The sequence below is a fragment of the Rhinatrema bivittatum genome, chromosome 9 (genome assembly GCF_901001135.1).
Source record: "Rhinatrema bivittatum chromosome 9, aRhiBiv1.1, whole genome shotgun sequence".
Taxonomy (NCBI): Eukaryota; Metazoa; Chordata; class Amphibia; order Gymnophiona; family Rhinatrematidae; genus Rhinatrema; species Rhinatrema bivittatum.
In genome coordinates this window covers 208,720,499-208,741,021 of record NC_042623.1, presented here as the reverse complement: position 1 = coordinate 208,741,021, position 20,523 = coordinate 208,720,499, and positions in this window count along the sequence as shown.

Genomic DNA, 20,523 nt, shown 5'->3' with positions numbered 1-20,523 from the left:
AGATGCAGCTGTTATGGCAAAGATATCAAATGTATCCCTATTCTTAATGTAAAAGACAAAAAACAGCTGTTGCTAAAAACACAGTGGATGAAGAAAAGACTCTAGACTCCTAGTAGAGTATCTGAGTTTTGAAGACGGATGATATTGAACAGGATTACATCATTTCACAGGTGGACGAGGTAATATTACTAGCACATCTTTCCAGGTGAAGTTGCAGCACAGTAAATGATACTATACTTTGTTAAAACTGAAAATGCTGTTTATTCCTCAGTAGCAAGGTTTGTCTATGTGAAGGAGTCAGATCTGAGCGCAGTTGTGTTGACAGTATTATGTTGCAAGGTTTGCAAAGTTTCTGCCTGCATTGTTCCCAATTGGAGTCAGGACTTATGTTTTATAAGTGCTCTGATTCACTGCAAAGAGGACACTAGTATTCAGTCTAATGTGCTTCCATCTTGATAATTCTCTGAACTAATGAATCTGAATGGGATTATGAGGGTGACTGAGTGAATCAGCTAGGCTGGAGCAGAAAAGTCACACTGACGCCAACCTTTCAAATGCAATTTCAGCTTTATTAGCATTCACAGCACTTTAACACCACAGTAGACTGCCTTAACTCTGGACAGTGTACATAATACAGTAGTGGACTGCCTACCTTTGCAGTACACTTCCCAGTCCTTCTGCTTTGGGTCAGAATAGATTTATAGGGGCTGCCTCTCCTGGAGATGCAGGGCCTCCTGACTCCAGCTGGGCTTACACTCTTATCCTGACCCAGCTGGTTCTGCCCTCAGGACTCTCCCTGCCCCAGCAAGGTCCCGCCTACAGAGCTCTCTCCCTCTGTGGGGTTTAAGGTGATCCTGCATACACAAAAAGGGGGCAAACAGGATCAATCCACCTCAGGGATACATCATAAAAGATAATAAAAGAGATGCAGGAAGTCTCTGGGGGAGCATATAAAAGGCATATTTGTAGATGTATTTGCATGTTCTTTAGGAATGTGCTTTCATGTTTAAATAACATGAAAACACCAATGAAACAAGCTGTTTTCTTTCATGACATTTGAAAACAAAATGAAAAGAAATATGAATGAAATTTCATTTTATTTTTGTGAAACACCCATATCCAGAGTAAAAAATAAAATGTTGAGTTGCTCTATCCCAATATAATGATGGACCAATGTGTTCAAAAGTTTGGGTCATGTAAAAACATTAGAATATACAAAACCACAAAGACAAGGACAAAAGATAATAATCAAATCATGAAGAATAAATCAAACAAAAGAATGCAAGATTCCCCAAACAACCCACTGACTAAGATATGAAAGCAATCATTTCGTTTTAATTACTCATAATCTTTGTCTTAATTACTAGAACATTTCACTTGATAGATATTAATGCTTTCCTGTGAATACCACCTCTGTTACCAATCTTTGGCCAGGATTCATCAAACTATTGAATGCAATAGGAAGAGGGGCATGTTTTATGGTAATAGTGCACTTTACGATAAATAGGCTATCTTAGCACTTTGCATAGGTCTTACCATAGAGTTTGTTGAGTCATAACTATGAATATCACTTTGTAAACCGTTGTGATCTATACATGGAACGATGGTATATAAATTGTCTAAATAAATAAATAAATGTAGATGGTGAAATGGACCCTATTAGAAACATGTCCATTTCTGGCTGGTAAGAGAGGACTTTCCTGCACCTCTCATCCATGACCCAGGCCCTTTTCTCTGCTCCTCTCTAGTACTGGCTCAAGAATCTCTTCTCGGGAACAGTCACTCCACTCACAGAGTAATGATCAACTTCCAGCTTTACTTTTCCAGGGATTCTTTCAGCTAGCATTCAGGTTTTAAAGGGAGAGATATCCAGTGCTGAATAATCAGGAATCATGGGATTCACAGTCAGATCAAAACACACAATTACTTAATATTGCGCACCCAAAAATTAGAGTGCTAGTCTCCCAGTATTCACTTGAACAGATCAAACAGCTTTAATCACCTTCAATTGGGTTCTTGCCAGCAACCTCCCATAACCTTGCAGATCATCTTTTGAAGAATGTAGAGCTTATATCCCTCAATACTCTTGTACTTTAAAGTTCCTCACTTCACAGGCACCCATTTTTCATGTACAACCCCCAACACACAGTGGAATGGAAATCTCATTCTTAGATTCTCCTTCTTTTAAAATCACTCACAACGTGGGGCCTTGAGTTTGCATCCTTTACTCCTGGGGCCTCTCTCTATACCTCATACTGTTACTTACACCTCCCTGGACCTCCCACACTCCTCGACTGTCTTTCTGACTCCATCCTCCCAGCAATGTGCAGGATTCCCAGTCTCTTTCACTCTCCAGAACTCTTTAGGGCTCTCGTCATCCTTGTTAAAGCCCCTGATCCTTCTCACTCTGGCTTTTTCCTCAGCTGGGGGCTCAGACTCCATTGCTCCTTAACCATTTCCTCAGAGGGAGAAAATCCTTCCTTCCTTCCACACCATGGACTCAGGCCTTTTCCCTTGATGGGCAAAGCCCCTGCTTGACCCTCCCCATACTGCGGGGGGGGGGGGGGGGGGGCGGTCCCTGGGTCCCACCAGTCCTCAGACTGGCTACAGCAGACTCTCTACATTCTGGAGGTCCTTCTCACTCCCAGCTCCAACCTAGAAAGGGAAACTCCTGCCAGATGACCCAGAATTTGCACCTTTCCAGGACACATCTCTCACTAATCAAATCAGCCCCACCATTCTTAAGGGGACATACTCATCAAACCCCTCAGCTCCCAAAAATAACACATTGATCTACCCCACACCAAATGTATTTATTTAAAAAGACTTTTTTATACCACTACTCAATAAATCAGACATGCCATCTATAATAAAATACACTTATGCATATATAGAATCAAGAAGAAACAAGACAGGGAATAACACAAAACAAGGGGGACAATTCAATTTTATCTGCTGGTGTTTTACTCTTATGCCATTGTTCATTAGACATCTTGTTACGCTCTCCTTCTCCAGAGGGGAGGAATTAGCAACCTGCTGTCGCTCACTCTGCCAGGAGGGAGGAGTTGGCAAGCTGTTCTGCTGTGCTCCTGAGAGGGGAAGGATTAGCGATATGACATGACCTGCTCCTCCAGAGGGGAGGAGTTAGCTATCTGTAATTCGGTTAGTGAACTGCTGTTAGATAGTCCTGTAAGGAAAGTAGTAAGCTAAGCTGTATCTACTAAGGAGTAGCAATCTTTATGGATCAACTCTCCAAGGAAGAGGAGTTGGCAATAGGCATATAGTACTTCGCTATGAGATAACAATCTATCACCCCCCTGCTACGGAGTAGCAATCTATATATATATATAAGCTGCTAGCAAGTCTCAGAGAAAGAGGAGTAGCTGTCTATATAATACCTCCGTGAGTGGAGTTAGTGGTCGGTAGTGGTTCGCTCCCACAAGGTGACAATGGTGAAAGGAATGACCACTTGGAGGAAATGGTGAATCCCTGGGCCAATGGTAGATGACAGTGCCCTCAGGAGGAGATCCTGAGAGGAACCATTGGCTAGGCTAGAATATGAGATAAACACAATAGTTCTTTATTAGACTGGAAGCTGGACCACCAGAGGTGGCAGTAGTGAGTCGCTGTGTCCAGCAAGGCTGAAGTCCTTCTGATACTGGAATATAATCTCTGGGTCACTGAGCTGTAGAGAGAGACTAGAAGAAGTGAGTAGACAAGGTATACTGGATACATGATGGTACACTCACAATAGTAGATGTCTGCAATGGTCTCTATGCCACAGAGAGTCTTCAGTACGTTCAGGAACAGGAGCCGTAGGCGAGTACTGGTTCCCACAAACAGTCTGTAATAAGAACTCACAATTGCTGTATATGAAATGGCTTCTAGAGTAGAAGAGAGTCTGTATATGATTCTAGGAACATGGGCCCTTGTGGAGCGAGTACCGGGTCCTAGCTGTAATCTTGCCAATGTAACTCTAGATCTCTGTACCTGCGATAATGTCTTGGACAGAAGGGAGTCTTCAGAGCAATAGGAATGTAGGCCCTCGTGGAGCGAGTACCGATTCCTATGTAACAGAACTCACTGTGATCACGTCCGCGATCGCTTCCAGGAAACGAGGAGTCTTCCGAGTGTTCGGGCAATCTGAAATCAAGAAGAGAGAGCGGAGCCCCCATGAAGTGGGTACTCCTGGTAAGTTTGAAAAGGCCGAGCAGTGGGGACGAGTTCCCCGGCTAACTCAGATCATTGTTGCAAGTATCGTGGACTGCCGAAGCAAGTCCCGTTGGAGTTCCTTGCTAACTCGTTAGAGGTTAGCAAAAAAGACCATTTAAAGTGCAGATGGATGACATCACTACGGGGGGACGCCCCCGAGGTTCGCACCCCCTTGCTGGTACAAAGCCTGGAGTGCGCGTGCGCCCTTACATCATTGGGAACATGGCGGATCTGAAGCGTCAGGCCAGCCCGGGGGAACTGGGACCAAGAGGCGGAGAGAAGCCGTGGCTGCACTGTCCGTCAGAGCCAAAGGGAGTCGCATCCCAGGTAGAGAGGTTGGAGCGAGGGGCGAGAAGAGGCACGAATGCAACACATCTGCATTGTCTACTACAAATTCCTGTGTGTACAGCCAGGCTTTTATACCTCTCTTGAATACCTTTGTATCAATTAGCATCCTCATTTGCTCCGGCAGGGTGTTCCACAAAGCTGGGCCAGATATAGAGAAGGCCCTATCCCTGACTTCGCCAATATGTGCCTGCTGAATTGCTGGAACCTCTAGGAGTCCACTATTCTGCAATGTCAAAGATCTTGAAGGCATATAAATATGCAATGTGGCACCTGCCATGAAACATTTATGAATTAAGATTATGGTTTTATACCTAATTCTTGCTCTATCTGGAAGTCAGTGAAAGGCAGCAAGAACTGGAGTAATATGGTCATTTTTTTTGTCCTGAAAGTAATCAGACTGCGGCATTTTTAATAATTAAATGCAGATTAGAGGCAGATTAGATGAGGAACTCCCAGATTAGAGGCAGGAACTCCCAGCAGTAAGGAGTTGCAATAGTCTGACCCTGCAAAGATCAGTGATTGCAATGCTGTTCTGAAATCCTCTATACTTAGCACAGGTTTTAAGTGCTTCAACATGCATAGTTCCATAAGAACATAAGAACATGCCATACTGGGTCAGACCAAGGGTCCATCAAGCTCAGCATCCTGTTTCCAACAGAGGCTAATCCAGGCCATAAGAAGCTGGCAAGTACCCAAAAATTAAATCTATTCCACGCTATTGTTGCTAGTAATAGCAGTGGCTATTTTCTAAGTCAACTTAATTAATAGCAGGTAATGGACTTATCCAAGAACTTATCCAATCCCTTTTTAAACACAGCTACTCTAACTGCACTAACCACATCCTCTGGCAACAAATTCCAGAATTTAATTGTGCGTTGAGTGAAAAAGAACTTTCTCCGATTAGTTTTAAATGTGCCACATGCTATCTTCATGGAGTGCCCCCTAGTCTTTCTATTATCCAAAAGAATAAATAACCGGTTCACATTTACCTGTTCTAGATGTCTCATGATTTTAAACACCTCTAGCATATCCCCCTTCAGCCATCTCTTCTCCAAGTTGAATAGTCTTTCCTCAAAGGGGAGCTGTTCCATTCCCTTTATCATTTTGGTAGCCCTTCTCCATCGCAACTATATCTTTTTTGAGATGCGGCAACCAGAATTGTACACAGTATTCAAGGTGCAGTCTCACCATGAAGCGATACAGAGGCATTATGACATTTTCCATTTTATTCAGCATTCTCTTTCTAATAATTCCCAACATTCTGTTTGCTTTTTTGACTTCTGCAGCACACTGAACTGATGATTTCACTATGACACCTAGATCTCTTTCTTGGGTGGTAGCTCCTAATATGGAACCTAACATTGTGTAACACTAGCATGGGTTATTTTTCCCTATATTATGCATCATCTTGCACGTATCCACATTAAGTTTCATCTGCCATTTCGATGCCCAATTTTCCAGTCTCACAAGGTCTTCCTGCAATTTATCACAATCTGCTTGTGATTTAACTACTCTGAATAATTTTGTATCATCTGCAAATTTGATTACCTCACTTGTCGTATTTCTTACCAAATCATTTATAAATATATTGAAAATTACGGGTCCCAATATAGATCCCTAAGGCACTCCATTGCCCACTCCCTTCCACTGAGAAAATTGTCCATTTAATCCTACTCTCTATTTCCTGTCTTTTAGCCAGTTTGTAATCAGGGCCGAATTTACACATTTCTACGCCCAAGGCCAAAGCACAATTCTGCACCCCCTCCCCCTCAAAAGTTGATTTATAATTTTCAATTTAATATGTAATAGTTTATTTTTGAAGCATGTAAGCACTTCTCCTCATTTTTTCAGCCCGCGGGACCCGCATCGCCCTGCGGAAGTTCTTCTGTCCGACCCAACCCTTGCTGAAATATTTTGAACCCGACCTGCCTGCGGGTTCGAGTCGGACCAGCCCGCAAAATGCAGACATCTGCCTATATAACCCATACAAGGTACGACGATTACTTCTTTGGTTAGTTCAAATTATTCACCCAGATGACGTATTCGATACAAAAAACAGCGAATAAAATTGACATAAAATGCAGAAGATTTACATCGATTCTCATCTGACATTATAGAATTTTATTGAAATTTTTTGCATTTTACACTTTGTGTCAAAATCACATTAAGTCATGCTGCATAAACAAGCCATAAGTTGTGTATGTTTCATGTTTACATTTACAATTGTTTAAATGTAACACCTTAACACACTATTTATCTGACGACTTGTTTTCAATGTAACGCCTTAGCCGCGATTGTTCAGTTAATATGGAAACCGATATGATTTGATATTTTTTTGTCAAGAATGTCGGTATATAAAAATTCTAAATAAATAAATAAATACATGTTTTGTAATAAAAATCACAGCCCCCTTATAATTTGGTGAACACCCCCGTCAACTTTTTCTGCTTACGGATTTCAGCCCTGAGTTAACAAAACAGTATATAAAAGTAGTAACGATATATTTTACGTACCTATTATCAATAGATATGTAGAAGACAAGTGATATGAGTGTAATGAAACACTTGGAATCACTATTGTAACGCCAGATCTGGAATTTTCCTTTAACACGTGGTTTTCGCTGAGTGTGTGTGAGAGAAATAGCAAATGCTTTTTGCCTGTGACTGAGCAAGACAGCGCAAACTGTAGAGATGGGCAACGTAAATGTACCGCTCAATTTATTTAAAATATATGGATGTAAAGTTAAAAAAACAGCATTTTATATGGCCTTTTCAAAATAATACTGAAAAATGTGTAAATGTTTGATTGTTATTTCTGCTGTATATACGCCCCCCTAATTGCTGCCCCTTAGGCCATGGCCTAGGTTGGCCTTATGGGAAATCTGACCCTGTTTGTAATCCACGAAAGGACATCGCCACCTATCCCATGAATTTTTACTTTTCCTAGAAGCCTCTCATGACAAAGTGGTAGCTAGGCTAGGATGCTTCGAAATAGGCATAACCAGCAGGAAAAATGAGATGATAATGCCCCTGTACAGATACTTGGTGAGGCCTCAACTAGAATATTGAGTTCAGTTCTGGGACCTCATCTCAAAAAAGATAAGGACAGAATGAATGCACTCCAGAGAAAGGCAACCAAATTGGTGTGGGGTCGGTTCAGCAAGCCACATGAGATGAGACTGGAAGAGCTTAATATATGTATATACTCTGGAAGACAGAAGAAACAAGGGAGATATGATACAGACCTTCAAATACCTGAAAGGAATTAATGATGCACAAAAATCAAATCAAATCTTTTCCAATGGAAATGAAGCTAGGGGTCACAGTATGAAATTCTAAGTGGGAAGACTCAGGAACAATATCGGGAAATATTTCTTAATGAAAACGTGGTGTATTTATTGAATGTCCTCCTGGAAAAGGTGGTTTGGTCCTCCAAACCAGGCAAAAACGGACACTTTTGGGATTCTTTAGTGGCAGCAAGACTTTCTAGCTTGCCGACAACGTCTCAAAAAGTACCTTGGGCAAAGTCCCAAGTAATCCTTTACCATGGATACATTCCTTACTAGTACCACATGTACTCCTGATAACTGTCGCCTAGTCACTGCCCTGGGACCTTCTGTCATGGCCTGTTTTGCTTATTCTTCCAACCCTCTCACCACAGCCAAGCCCCTCTGTTTATTTCACACTGCTCCTTTGCTTGACTTTTCAATGGGCACTGTGGAAAACGCTCCTACTCTAGGCTTTTCTCCACCACTCCCCTCTTTCAGCCCATACTGCGACCTCAGTTGCATCACTAGGGGCACTCACCACCTCCTGGGGAGGCTTCACTTTATCATCCATGGATTCTGTGAAGGCCTTCCGTGCCTCCTCATATGGAAGGGCCTTTTAGTAACCTTGCTTGCTAGCACATCTTCAGCGACTGCCAGGTAGAGAAACTCAGCCGATTTTGCTGACTTCTACTATTCTTTCTCCTATATGTGCAATTTGCTGCACTGATGGCACACAAATTCCAGGCTGGGAAGGGAACTGCATTCACTGAATGGCTATATGCTCTTCTTCAACTTCTATGACCAGCTGGCTCTGAAACTCTAATTCCATCTCAGTGTCTCTCTCCCTCTGACAAGGCAATTCAGTATTTCCAGGGCCTCAGTTACCTCAGCTGCATTCACCAACTCAAAAAAAATCTCTCTGAAAAAAGGAAAGTTTTCAGAAACCTCATCTCTGTTTACAGTGAGCACCCTCCACTCCTGCCACCAACACTGTTCACTGCATGCTCACCACCACTAATTCTATGAGGACTAGATGGCATTCTCTCCTCCTATGGTGATTCCCTTCTCATGAACTCGATTAGTCAATGGGATTGGCTATCAAAACCTACACAGCACCACATTCTGATGAAGTCTTTGGCCACACTGGCAAATAAACCTCTCTTTTTCTTAATGAGCTTCTGATGCGCATAGATTCAGAAGCCACATTCTTCCTCCCCTGGCTTGAAAATCTTCTTTGTTCCACCACAGCAGCCATCGTGCTTCCATTGCTCTTTATTAGGGATGTGCAGAAGAAAAAAATTTGTTTCGGTTCGTTTATTCATTTCATTGGGACCCAAATTCGTTTCATTGACTTCAAAGCAAAAAAAACATATTCGTTTATTAGTTTGATTCATTTTTCATTTACCATTAATTTCAATGGGGAAGTATTTGCAGCCTATTTTTGGCTACAGAATTGGGGTTTTCTTATCAATTCGGATGAAATTTCTGGGGAGCAATCAACAGAAAGGGAAAAGAGCTCCAAGTACTTAGACTATGGCAGATTGGCACCAAAGTGGCATGAATAGCCTAAGGCACCGTAAAGGGGCAAAGAGGTACCAGGAGTGGCAAGAGTGCTTTAACAGAGGTGCAAAGCAGCAGCGAAAGTATCAAAAACACCCCATAGCTTCAAAAGAGGGCACCAATAACAGTTGCATGAACCATCGAACGCAGCACGAAAGCAAAGTGGCAAGACAAGTGGCATCAACATCTTACAGCATAATGAAGGGGGAACATAGCAAGCAGAAAGGGTATCAGAAAAAACCCCAAGGTGCCGATAAAGGGACAAAGTAGCAGAAAGACTGGCAAGAACACCACAAGGAATAGAGTTGTCAGTGTATGGCAACAAGGTACAGTGGCAGAAAGTTGATAGGGGCCAGACAAGCTGGCACAGTGGAGGTAGTCAGGTCCCTGTGGAGTTGATAGGGGCATGACAGGCAGGCACAGTGGAGGTAGACATTAGAGATGTGAATCGGAACAGGAATCGGTTCGGATTCCGGTTCCGATTCACATGTGGGTTTTTTTGCATCGGGCCCGATCGCGGTTTTGTATATCGGCTGCGCCCAAGCCGATAAAAAACTCACCCCGACCCTTTAAAACTAAACCCTTTGCTTCCCCCACCCTCCCGACCCCCCAAAAACATTTTACAGGTACCTGGTAATCCAGTGGGTGTCCCGGGAGCACTGGATGGCCGGCGCCATCTTTAAAAATGGCGCGGGCCATCCAGTGCTCCTACCATGTGACAGGGGCCGGCCAATGGCACGGATACCCTGTCACATGGTAAGGGCAAAGGGCCATCGGCGTCATTTTGATTAGTGGCAGCCGACGGCCCGAGAGCGGGAGATCGCTCCCGGGACCCCCACTGGACCACCAGGTACCTGTAAAATGTTTTTGGCGGGGGTCGGGAGGGTGGGGGAAGCAAAAGGTTTAGTTTTAAAGGGCCGGGTGGGTTTAGGGGTTATTTTTGTGTCCGTTTTTCCCACCCTCCCCCAAAACGATAAGAGAACCCCCACGATCAATATCGTCCGATATTTTCAATCGTCCGAAGCCCAATTCACATCCCTAGTAAACATGCCCTGCTGGTGTTGATAGGGGCAAGACAGGCAGGCACAGTGGAGGTAGACAGGCCCCTCTGGTGTTGAGGGCAAAACAGCCAGGCACAATGGAGGTAGTTGGGTCCCTGTAGTGTTGATAGGGGCATTACAGGCAGGCACAGTGGAGGTAGACAGGCCCCTCTGGTGTTGATAGTGGCATGACAGGCAGGCACAGTGGAAGTAGTCAGGCCCCTCTTGTATTGATAGGGGCATGACAGGCAGTCACAGTGGAGGTAGACAGGCCCATCTGGTGTTGATGGGGCAAAACAGGCAGGCACAGTGGAGTTAGTTAGGTCCCTATAGTGTTGATAGGGGCATGGCAGGCAGGCACAGTGGAGGTAAACAGGTCCCTGTGGTGTTGATAGGGGCATGACAGGCAGTCACAGTGGAGGTAGACAGGCCCATCTGGTGTTGATAGGGGCATGACAGGCAGGCACAGTGGAGGTAGACAGGGCCCTCTGGTGTTGATGGGGCAAAACAGGCAGGCACAGTGGAGGTAGTCGGATACCTGTAGTGTTGATAGGGGCATGACAGGCAGGCACAGTAGAGGTAGGCAGGCCCCTCTGTTGTTGATAGGGACAAGACCTGCAGGAACAGTGGAGATAGACAGGCCCCTCTGGTGTTGATAGTGGCATGACAGGCAGGCACAGTGGAGGTAGTCAGGTCCCTATAGTGTTGATAGGGGCATGACAGGCAGACACAGTGGAGGTAGACATGCCCTGCTGGTGTTGATAGGGGCAAAACAGGCAGGCACAGTGGAGGTAGTCGGGTCCTTGTAGTGTTGATAGGGGCATGACAGGCAGGCACAGTGGATGTAGGCAGGCCCCTGTGTTGTTGATAGGGACAAGACATGTAGGCACAGTGGAGTTAGACAGGCCCCTCTGGTGTTGATAGTGGCATGACAGGCAGACACAGTGGAGGTAGACAGGCCCCTCTGGTGTTGATAGGGGCATGACAGGCAGGCACAGTGGAAGTAGTCAGGCCCCTCTTGTATTGATAGGGGCATGACAGGCAGTCACAGTGGAGGTAGACAGGCCCATCTGGTGTTGATGGGGCAAAACAGGCAGGCACAGTGGAGTTAGTTAGGTCCCTATAGTGTTGATAGGGGCATGGCAGGCAGGCACAGTGGAGGTAAACAGGTCCCTGTGGTGTTGATAGGGGCATGACAGGCAGTCACAGTGGAGGTAGACAGGCCCATCTGGTGTTGATAGGGGCATGACAGGCAGGCACAGTGGAGGTAGACAGGGCCCTCTGGTGTTGATGGGGCAAAACAGGCAGGCACAGTGGAGGTAGTCGGATACCTGTAGTGTTGATAGGGGCATGACAGGCAGGCACAGTAGAGGTAGGCAGGCCCCTCTGTTGTTGATAGGGACAAGACCTGCAGGAACAGTGGAGATAGACAGGCCCCTCTGGTGTTGATAGTGGCATGACAGGCAGGCACAGTGGAGGTAGTCAGGTCCCTATAGTGTTGATAGGGGCATGACAGGCAGACACAGTGGAGGTAGACATGCCCTGCTGGTGTTGATAGGGGCAAAACAGGCAGGCACAGTGGAGGTAGTCGGGTCCTTGTAGTGTTGATAGGGGCATGACAGGCAGGCACAGTGGATGTAGGCAGGCCCCTGTGTTGTTGATAGGGACAAGACATGTAGGCACAGTGGAGTTAGACAGGCCCCTCTGGTGTTGATAGTGGCATGACAGGCAGACACAGTGGAGGTAGACAGGCCCCTCTGGTGTTGATAGGGGCATGACAGGCAGACACAGTGGAGGTAGACAGGCCCCACTGGTGTTGATAGGGGCAAGACATGCTGGTACAGTGGAGGTAGACAGGCCCCTCTGTTGTTGATCGGGGCAAGACAGGCAGGCACAGTGGAGGTAGTCAGGTCCCTATAGTGTTGATAGGGGCATGACAGGCAGACACAGTGGAGGTAGACATGCCCTGCTGGTGTTGATAGGGGCAAAACAGGCAGGCACAGTGGAGGTAGTCGGGTCCTTGTAGTGTTGATAGGGGCATGGCAGGCAGGCACAGTGGAGGTAATCAGGTCCCTGTGGTGTTGATAGGGGGCATGACAGGCAGGCATAATGGAGATAGATGGGCCCCGCTGGTGTTGATAGGGGCAAGACAGGCAGGCACAGTAGAGGTAGACAGGCTCCTCTGTTGTTGATAGGGGCAAGACATGCAGGCACAGTGGAGTTAGACAGGCCCCACTGGTGTTGATAGGGGCAAGACATGCTGGTACAGTGGAGGTAGACAGGCCCCTCTGTTGTTGATCGGGGCAAGACAGGCAGGCACAGTGGAAGTAGTCAGGTCCCTGTAATATTGATAGGGGCATGACAGACAGGTACAGTGGAGGTAGACAGACCCCTCTGGTGTTGTTAGGGGCAAGACAGGCAGGCACAGTAGAGGTAGGCAGATCCCTGTGGTGTTGATAGGGGTAAGAGAAGGAGGCAAGACAAGACGAGGCTCAGCCCATGGACAGTGTTATGCCGGTAGTGGCCCCCAGTGCACTGAGGGCCACTACCGACACAACACTGTCCGGGTTGTTTGGGAATGCAGTCCAAAGCGGGTGGTGAACTCCATCTAAGGCTAAATACCTGCATGAGACCAATAGTCAACAAGTACCATAAGGGAAAGTTGAAAAGAACTTTGAAGAGAGAGTTCAAGTGTTGCCTTGATGGTGGATCCTTGGTCCGAGGTTGGGCTGATGCTACCCACAGGGCAAACCCTATGGGTCCCCACCATCAGGTGGCAGAGCAGACTAGGAGATGGAGGCTGATTGGAGCTTCGCTACTACCAGCCCACGTTCCCCTTTTGCTGAGCCCTTGGGTGCCGGGGCTGACTGGACAGGCGTGCTGCCATGTGATGACTCCCATTTGATGTAGACAAGGGTACGCCAGGAACCAGCTGAGGGATTGGAGGGCCGAGGATGCTCCGGATAAAGCAGGGTTCCAGATGGAAACAGGAACAGAGGAGAGCAGGGGGCGTCCAGGTAAAGATAGGCTGAAGCCTGAGAGGCCAGGTCCATAGGATACAAGGAGAGTCCAGGGCAAGCTGGAATCAGGGCTGGGGCAGGAAGGCACAGTACCTGAAGCAGAGCTGGGGTCAGAGCTAGGAGATCAGATCAAGTGTAGTCCAGACGAAGCATAAGAACATAAGAAATTGCCATGCTGGATCAGACCAAGGGTCCATCAAACCCAGCATCCTGTTTCCAACAGAGGCCAAACCAGGCTACAAGAACTTGGCTATTACCCAATGTTAAGCATAAAATCAGCTTAATGCCACTGCTCCATGAACATAAAAGTACCACATCAAATTTAGCAGAAACAAATTTAAGTTTATTATTGCATATCAAAAAGCAATCCTGGTACCTCTGGGAGAAACGGAGTAGTAGCTCCATCTTTACAGAACTACTCCTGTGTGTCTCCATACATTAGTAAAGTCTTCTTTTTTTATTGGTAGCCCAGACAGTCTCAATCCCCAAAGTGCTTGAATCTATGGGATGATCACGTATCACTTGTCAAGTGTCCAAATAAGACAAACTAAAATCTAACTACCCTGTTCCCCCCTCCCACCTTGAGGCCCAATTGAGGCCCAGTTGAGGACCATGTGCCTGCCGCTCATTGTCAATCTTCTGTTTGTACTGTCAATCTTTCTATCCTCAGGGGGAATTGGAAGACTCCAGTTGCACTAGGCCCCTGAAGTCGAGACAGTATCCTGTGAGAACGTAACCTCGTCCATATGCTCCGTGTGTCCTCATGACCCTCCATCATATTTGAACAGCTCCAAATGTAATCCAGATGTCTCCCAGAGTCTCTCCAAGCTATGGTCGATTTGAGGTCCTCGTGGCCAGAATTTCAGATACCCAGATTCCTTTGCAGCTTGGCCTAAGCCAGAATCTCTGTGTTGATTTCAAACTTCAGGCACACATATATCACCAAACACTAAGAAGATCCCATGCTACTGATGCAATTAATAGCAGTGGCTATTCCCTAAGTGAACTTGATTAATAGCAGTTAATGGAATTCTCCAAGAACCTATCCATACCTTTTTTGAACCCAGCTACACTAACAATTCTAACCACATTCTCTGGCAACAAATTCCAGAGATTTATTGTGTGTTGAGTGAAAAAGAATTTTCTCTGATTAATCTTAAATGTACTACTTGCTAACTTCATGGAATGCCCCCTAGTCCTTCTATTATTCGAAAGTGTAAATAACCGATTCACATCTACTCGTTCAAGATCTCTCATGATCTTAAAGACCTCTATCATATCCCCCCTCAGCCGTCTCTTCTCCAAGCTGAACAGCCCTAACCTCTTCAGCCTTTCCTCATAGTGGAGATGTTCTATCCCCTTTACCATTTTGGTTGCCCTTTTCTGTACCTTCTCCATTGCAACTATATCTTTTTTGAGATGCGGCGACCAGAATTGTACACAGAATTCAAAGTGCTGTCTCACCATGGAGCAATATAAATGCATTATGACATTTTCCATTTTATTACCCATTCCTTTCCTAATAATTCCTGACATTCTGCTTTTTTGACTGCTTCAGCACACTGAGCCGATGATTTTAAAGTATTATCCACTATGATGCCTAGATCTTTTTCTGGGTGGTAGCTCCTAATATGGAACCTAACACCGTGTAACTACAGCAAGTGTTATTTTTCCCTATAAGCAACACCTTGCACTTGTTCACATTAAGTTTCATCTGCCATTTGGATGCTCAATCTTCCAGTCTTGCAAGGTCCTCCTGTAATGTATCACAATCCGCTTGAGATTTAACTACTCTGAATAATTTTGTATCATCCGCAAATTTGATAACCTCACTCATCGTATTCCTTTCCAGATCATTTATATATATATTGAAAAGTACCGGACCAAGTACAGATCCCTGTTTACCCTTTTCCACTGAGAAAATTGACCATTTAATCTTACTCTCTGTTTCCTGTCTTTTAACCAGTTTGTAATCCACGAAAGGACATTGCCTCCTATCCCATGAGTTTTTAGTTTTCTTAGAAGCCTCTCATGAGGGGTTTTGTCAAATGCCTTCTGAAAATCCAAATACACTACATCTACAGGTTCACTTTTATCCACATGTTTATTAACCCCTTCAAAAAAATGAAGCAGATTTGTTAGGCAAGACTTCCCTTGGGTAAATCCATGTTGACTGTGTTCCATTAAACCATGTTTTTCTATATGCTCTACGATTTTGATCTTGGGAATAGTTTCCACTATTTTTCCTGGTACTGAAGTCAGGCTCACTGGTCTATAGTTAGTAGTTACCCGAATCGCCCCTGTAGTTTTTTTTAAATATTGGGGTTACATTGGCCACCCTGCAGTCTTCAGGTACAATGGATGATTTTAATGATAGGTTACAAATTTTAACTAATAGATCAGAAATTTCATTTTTGATTTCCTTCAGTACCCTAGGATGCATACTATCCGGTCCAGATGATTTGCTACTCTTTAGTATGTCAATTTGGCTTACTACATCATCCAGGTTCACAGTAATTTTGTTCAGTTCATCTGACTCATCACCCCTGAAAACCATCTCCGGAACTGGTATCTCCCCAACATCCTCATTAGTAAACATGGAAGCAAAGAATTCATTCAGTCTTTCTGCAATGGCCTTATCTTCTTAAGAGCCCCTTTAACCCCTCAGTCATCTAATGGTCCAACTGATTCCCTCACAGGTTTCTTGCTTCGGATATATTTTAAAAAGTTTTTATTATGAGTTTTTGCCTCTATGGCCAACTTCATTTCAAATTCTCTCTTCGCCTGTCTTATCAATGTTTTACACTTAACTTGACAATGCTTATGTTTTATCCTATTTTTTTCAGATGGATCTTTCTTCCAATTTTCGAAGGATGTTTTTTTTGGCTAAAATAGCCTCTTTCACTTCACCTTTTAACCATGATGGTAATCATTTTGACTTCCTTCCACCTTTCTTAATGTGTGGAATACATATGGACTGCGCCTCTAGGATTGTATTTTTAAACAATGCCCATGCATGTTGAACACTTTTAACCTTTGCAACTTCACCTTTCAGTTTTTTCTATCTATTTTCCTCATTTTATCAAAGTTTCCCTTTTGAAAGTTTAGTGTTAGAGCTGCAGATTTACTTATTGTCCCCCTTCCAGTTATTAGTTTAAATTTGATCATGTTATGATCACTGTTGCAAAGTGGCCCCACCACCGATACCTCTCTCACCAAATCCTGTGTTCCACTAAGAATTAAATCTAAAATAGCTCCCTTTCTTGTTGGTTCCTGAACCAATTGCTCCATGAAGCAGTCATTTATTACATCCAGGAACTTTGGGGTAGATTTTCAAAGGGTTACGCGCGTAATATACACGCATAACCCTTTGAAACCTACCCCTGTGCACGCCCCGGGACGTGCGTATGTCCCTGGGCTTTGAAAAAGGGATGGTCTGGGGATGGGACCGGGGGCAGGGCCGGGGCAGGGCGGCGGTCCGGGGGCAGTTCTGAGTCCTCCAGCACAGTGGCTGTGCTAGGGGATGGCACGCTGGCACGTGGCCTGCGCAACTCCTGCAATAAAGGTAGGGGGATTTAGATAGGGCGGGGGTGGGTTCAATAGGGAGGATCAACTTGGTGAGGTTGTGGCACTGTATGTCTGGGAGGGTATACAGTGTGGCACTGTATGTCTTGGAGGGTATACAGTCCAAGAGGATAAAGATCATACAAGAGACTAAATGCTCAGTAGAATCTATCTGAGTAGAAATCCCGCGCACCATCCCCTGGCAAAGCTGCTGTGCTGGAGGACTCGGGACTGCCCCCGGACCACCGCCCTGCCCCCGGCCCTCTGATTTCAGAGTGGCCTCAGAGGGAACTTTCCTTTCGCTCCCCCCCACCTTCCCCTCCCTTCCCCTATCTAACCCACCCCCCAGACCTATCTAAATCCCCCCTGCCTTTGTTTTATTATTTATACCTGCCTCCAGGCAGGCATAGGTTGCACACACCGGCTGAGTGCTGGCACGCGATCCCCGGGCCCAGCGGCAGTGGCGAGGCCTCTGGTCACGCCTATGCCCCGCCCCCTCCCTGCCCACACCCCACCCATTTTTCAAGCCCCAGGACATACGCGCTTCCCGGGATTTGCGTGCGTCTCCAAGCCTATGCAAAATAGGCTCGGCGAGTGCAGGAGGGGTTTTAAAGGGTTACGCGCATTTATTATGCACGTAACCCTTTTAAAATCTGCTCATAAGGGAGTTGGAATTAGAGTACTTTAAATTTAGAGGCGAATTTACTAATTAATTAGCTAGTGTTCTACAAGGGGATGATTAAACTTTCAATAAGGGCTGGTACAATAGTATGATTTAGATAAGACCCTGATTGATTTTTAATGAGAAAGTGTCTTTTGCCTAAAAATCAAGGGTTGAGTGGGTGGGAAAGACAGACACTAGAATTAACTATCTCTGGCTTGCTTATTACCTCAGACACACACAAACTCTAAAGAATATATCTCTCTATTTCACCTTTCACCAAACTTTTATAAGTCCAAAGATTTCCCAAAGCTATACTTATTAGGGATGTGATTCAGCTGAACCTTTTGGTTTGGCCTTCGTTATCGGCCCGCCGTGGGAAATTTTGTTTCCCGCAGTTCGGGCCATTTTTTTTCGGCTGCCCTGAACCAAAACAAAAAGAAAAACACCCCAACCCTTCAGATTTAATTAATTACAATCCCCCACATTCTTGACCCCCCAAAACTTGCCTAAAGTCCCTGGTGGTCCAGCGAGGGTCCCGGGAGCAATCTCCCACTCTCAAGCCATTGGCTGCCAGTAAACAAAATGGCGCTGGTGTCCCTTTGCCCTTACTATGTGACAGGGGCTATTGGTGCCATTGGCCAGCCTCTGTCACATGGTAGGAGCAATGGACAGCCAGTGCCACCTTAAAAAATGGCACAAGCCATCCATTGTTCCTATCATGTGACAGGGGCCGGCCAATTGCATCGATAGCCCCTGTCACATGGTAAGGGCAAAGGACCATCGATGCCATTTTGATTAGTGGCAGCCAACGGCCTGAGAGGGGGAGATCACTCCCGGGGCCCCGGCTGGACCATCAGGGGCTTTAGTCAAGTTTTTTTTGGGGGGTCGGGAGGTTGGGGGATTGTAATTAATTAAATCTGAAGGGTTGGGGTGGGGTTGCTTTTTTTATGTGCCCTTTCTTTCCCCCCCCAAAATGATAGGAAAACCACATGAAATTTCATGGGTTTTCCTATCATTTCGGGGACCCCGAACCGCGACAAAATAGGAAATATCATCTATATTTCCTATTTCATCACAAATGAATGCACATCCCTAATACTTACCAATCCTCTTTAACCACCATTAAATTGATCTTCACTCAGTTAATTGAAGGGTTTGAGATTTGCATACCGTTAGGCGCACACTTCCAGTCCTCTTCTACTGCAAAGGGTGCAGGGCCTCTGGAAGCTGGGGCTGTGGAATTCAATCTCTGGATCGCTTGCGGTGACCTCTGGACTCCTCTTCCAGAGGATGCTGGAAGCAGTATGCAGATGAGCCTTCTAGTCCTCTTCTACTGCAAAGGGTGTGGGGTCTCTGGAGGCTGGGGCTGTGGAATTTAATCCCTGGATCGCTTGCGGTGACCTCTGGACTCCTCTCCTGGGGGATGCTGGGAGCAGTATGCAGATGAACCTTCCGGTCCTCTTCTACTGCTCTTTATGAGAACTCAGCTTCCATGGTGCAAAAATGAATGTGCACAAAATCCTTCAACTGTTACCATACCTCCCAGACTCCTCTAATGCTCTATTTGGGTGGCAATTTATGTAACCCTATCTCCAGGGTACATAAAATGTTAAGATGCTATGTCCCAATATTATGAAGATATTTTCCCCTTAGAACATAAGACTTGCTATTCTGGTTCAAACCAAAGATCCATCAAACCCAATATCCTTTTTCTAACAGTGGCCAATCCAGGTCACAAGTATTTGGCAGGATCCTAAGGGATAGATATAAACTATGCTGCTTATCCTAGGGATAAGAAGTGGATTTCTGGAATGCCACCTTAAAAATGGTTTATGGACTTTCCTACAGGGACTTGTCCAAACCTTTTTTAAATGCAACTATACTAATAGCTTTCACCATATCCTCTGGTAAAGAATTCCAGAGCTTAATTATGCATTGAGTAAACAATCCTGCCAAATAACCCAGAATTTATACCTTCCTAGGACATATCTCCCACCAATCACATCAGCCCTAACACTTTTAAAGGGACAGATTTAGCAAAACTCCTAAATATTATAATATCATATTGATCCTCCCCATACCAAATGCTATCAAGTGGACACTCATATTATTAAAGATTCAAACATTTGAAATAGTTTAGATTAAATAATGAGAATCCTGGGGTCTCCCCCACCCAGAATATCTTGTGTTACTAGCTAAAATGGGACAAAAAATTACATTTGTTGTATTTGTTTTTCATTTTTAATGCATGTTATTTTCAGATCATGCACACTAAGAAATGAAACAAAACAGACAAAAAAAAGGAAACTGAATAAAAGCTAACATGAAAAAAATGATCCTTTTCCCATGAAATGATGTGAAACAAAATTTTGGGGTAGCACAATCCTAATATTCTTTATTGGTGCCACCGTTCTATCAAGGCTTGTATAATGCTACCAGGAGACTATGGGCTATGAAAAGGTTTATAAAGAGAAAATATTGAATATTACTGGTCTACTTCATAGCAATAATTCTCAATTAATCTCAGTGTCTGTTTGTTACCCCAACCTATCCTGGAGAGTCGAATTTTCAGGATATCCACAATGAATATACATGAGATAATTTTTCATATATGGAGTCTCCAATCTATGTAAGTTGATCTCATGTATATTCATTGTGGATATCTTGAAAATCCAGCTGACTGTGGGGTCTGGAGGACAGATTTGTGTCTTGTGTGAAGTAGGATCATTGCTACATGCTTTTGAAAGTAAGGTTATGTTAGATTAATTGAATGATATGGCATTATTTATTGCTAAAAGTAATTACTTTCATTTGTTCTCCAGTCATGGTTTTTTATAGACTTGCTTT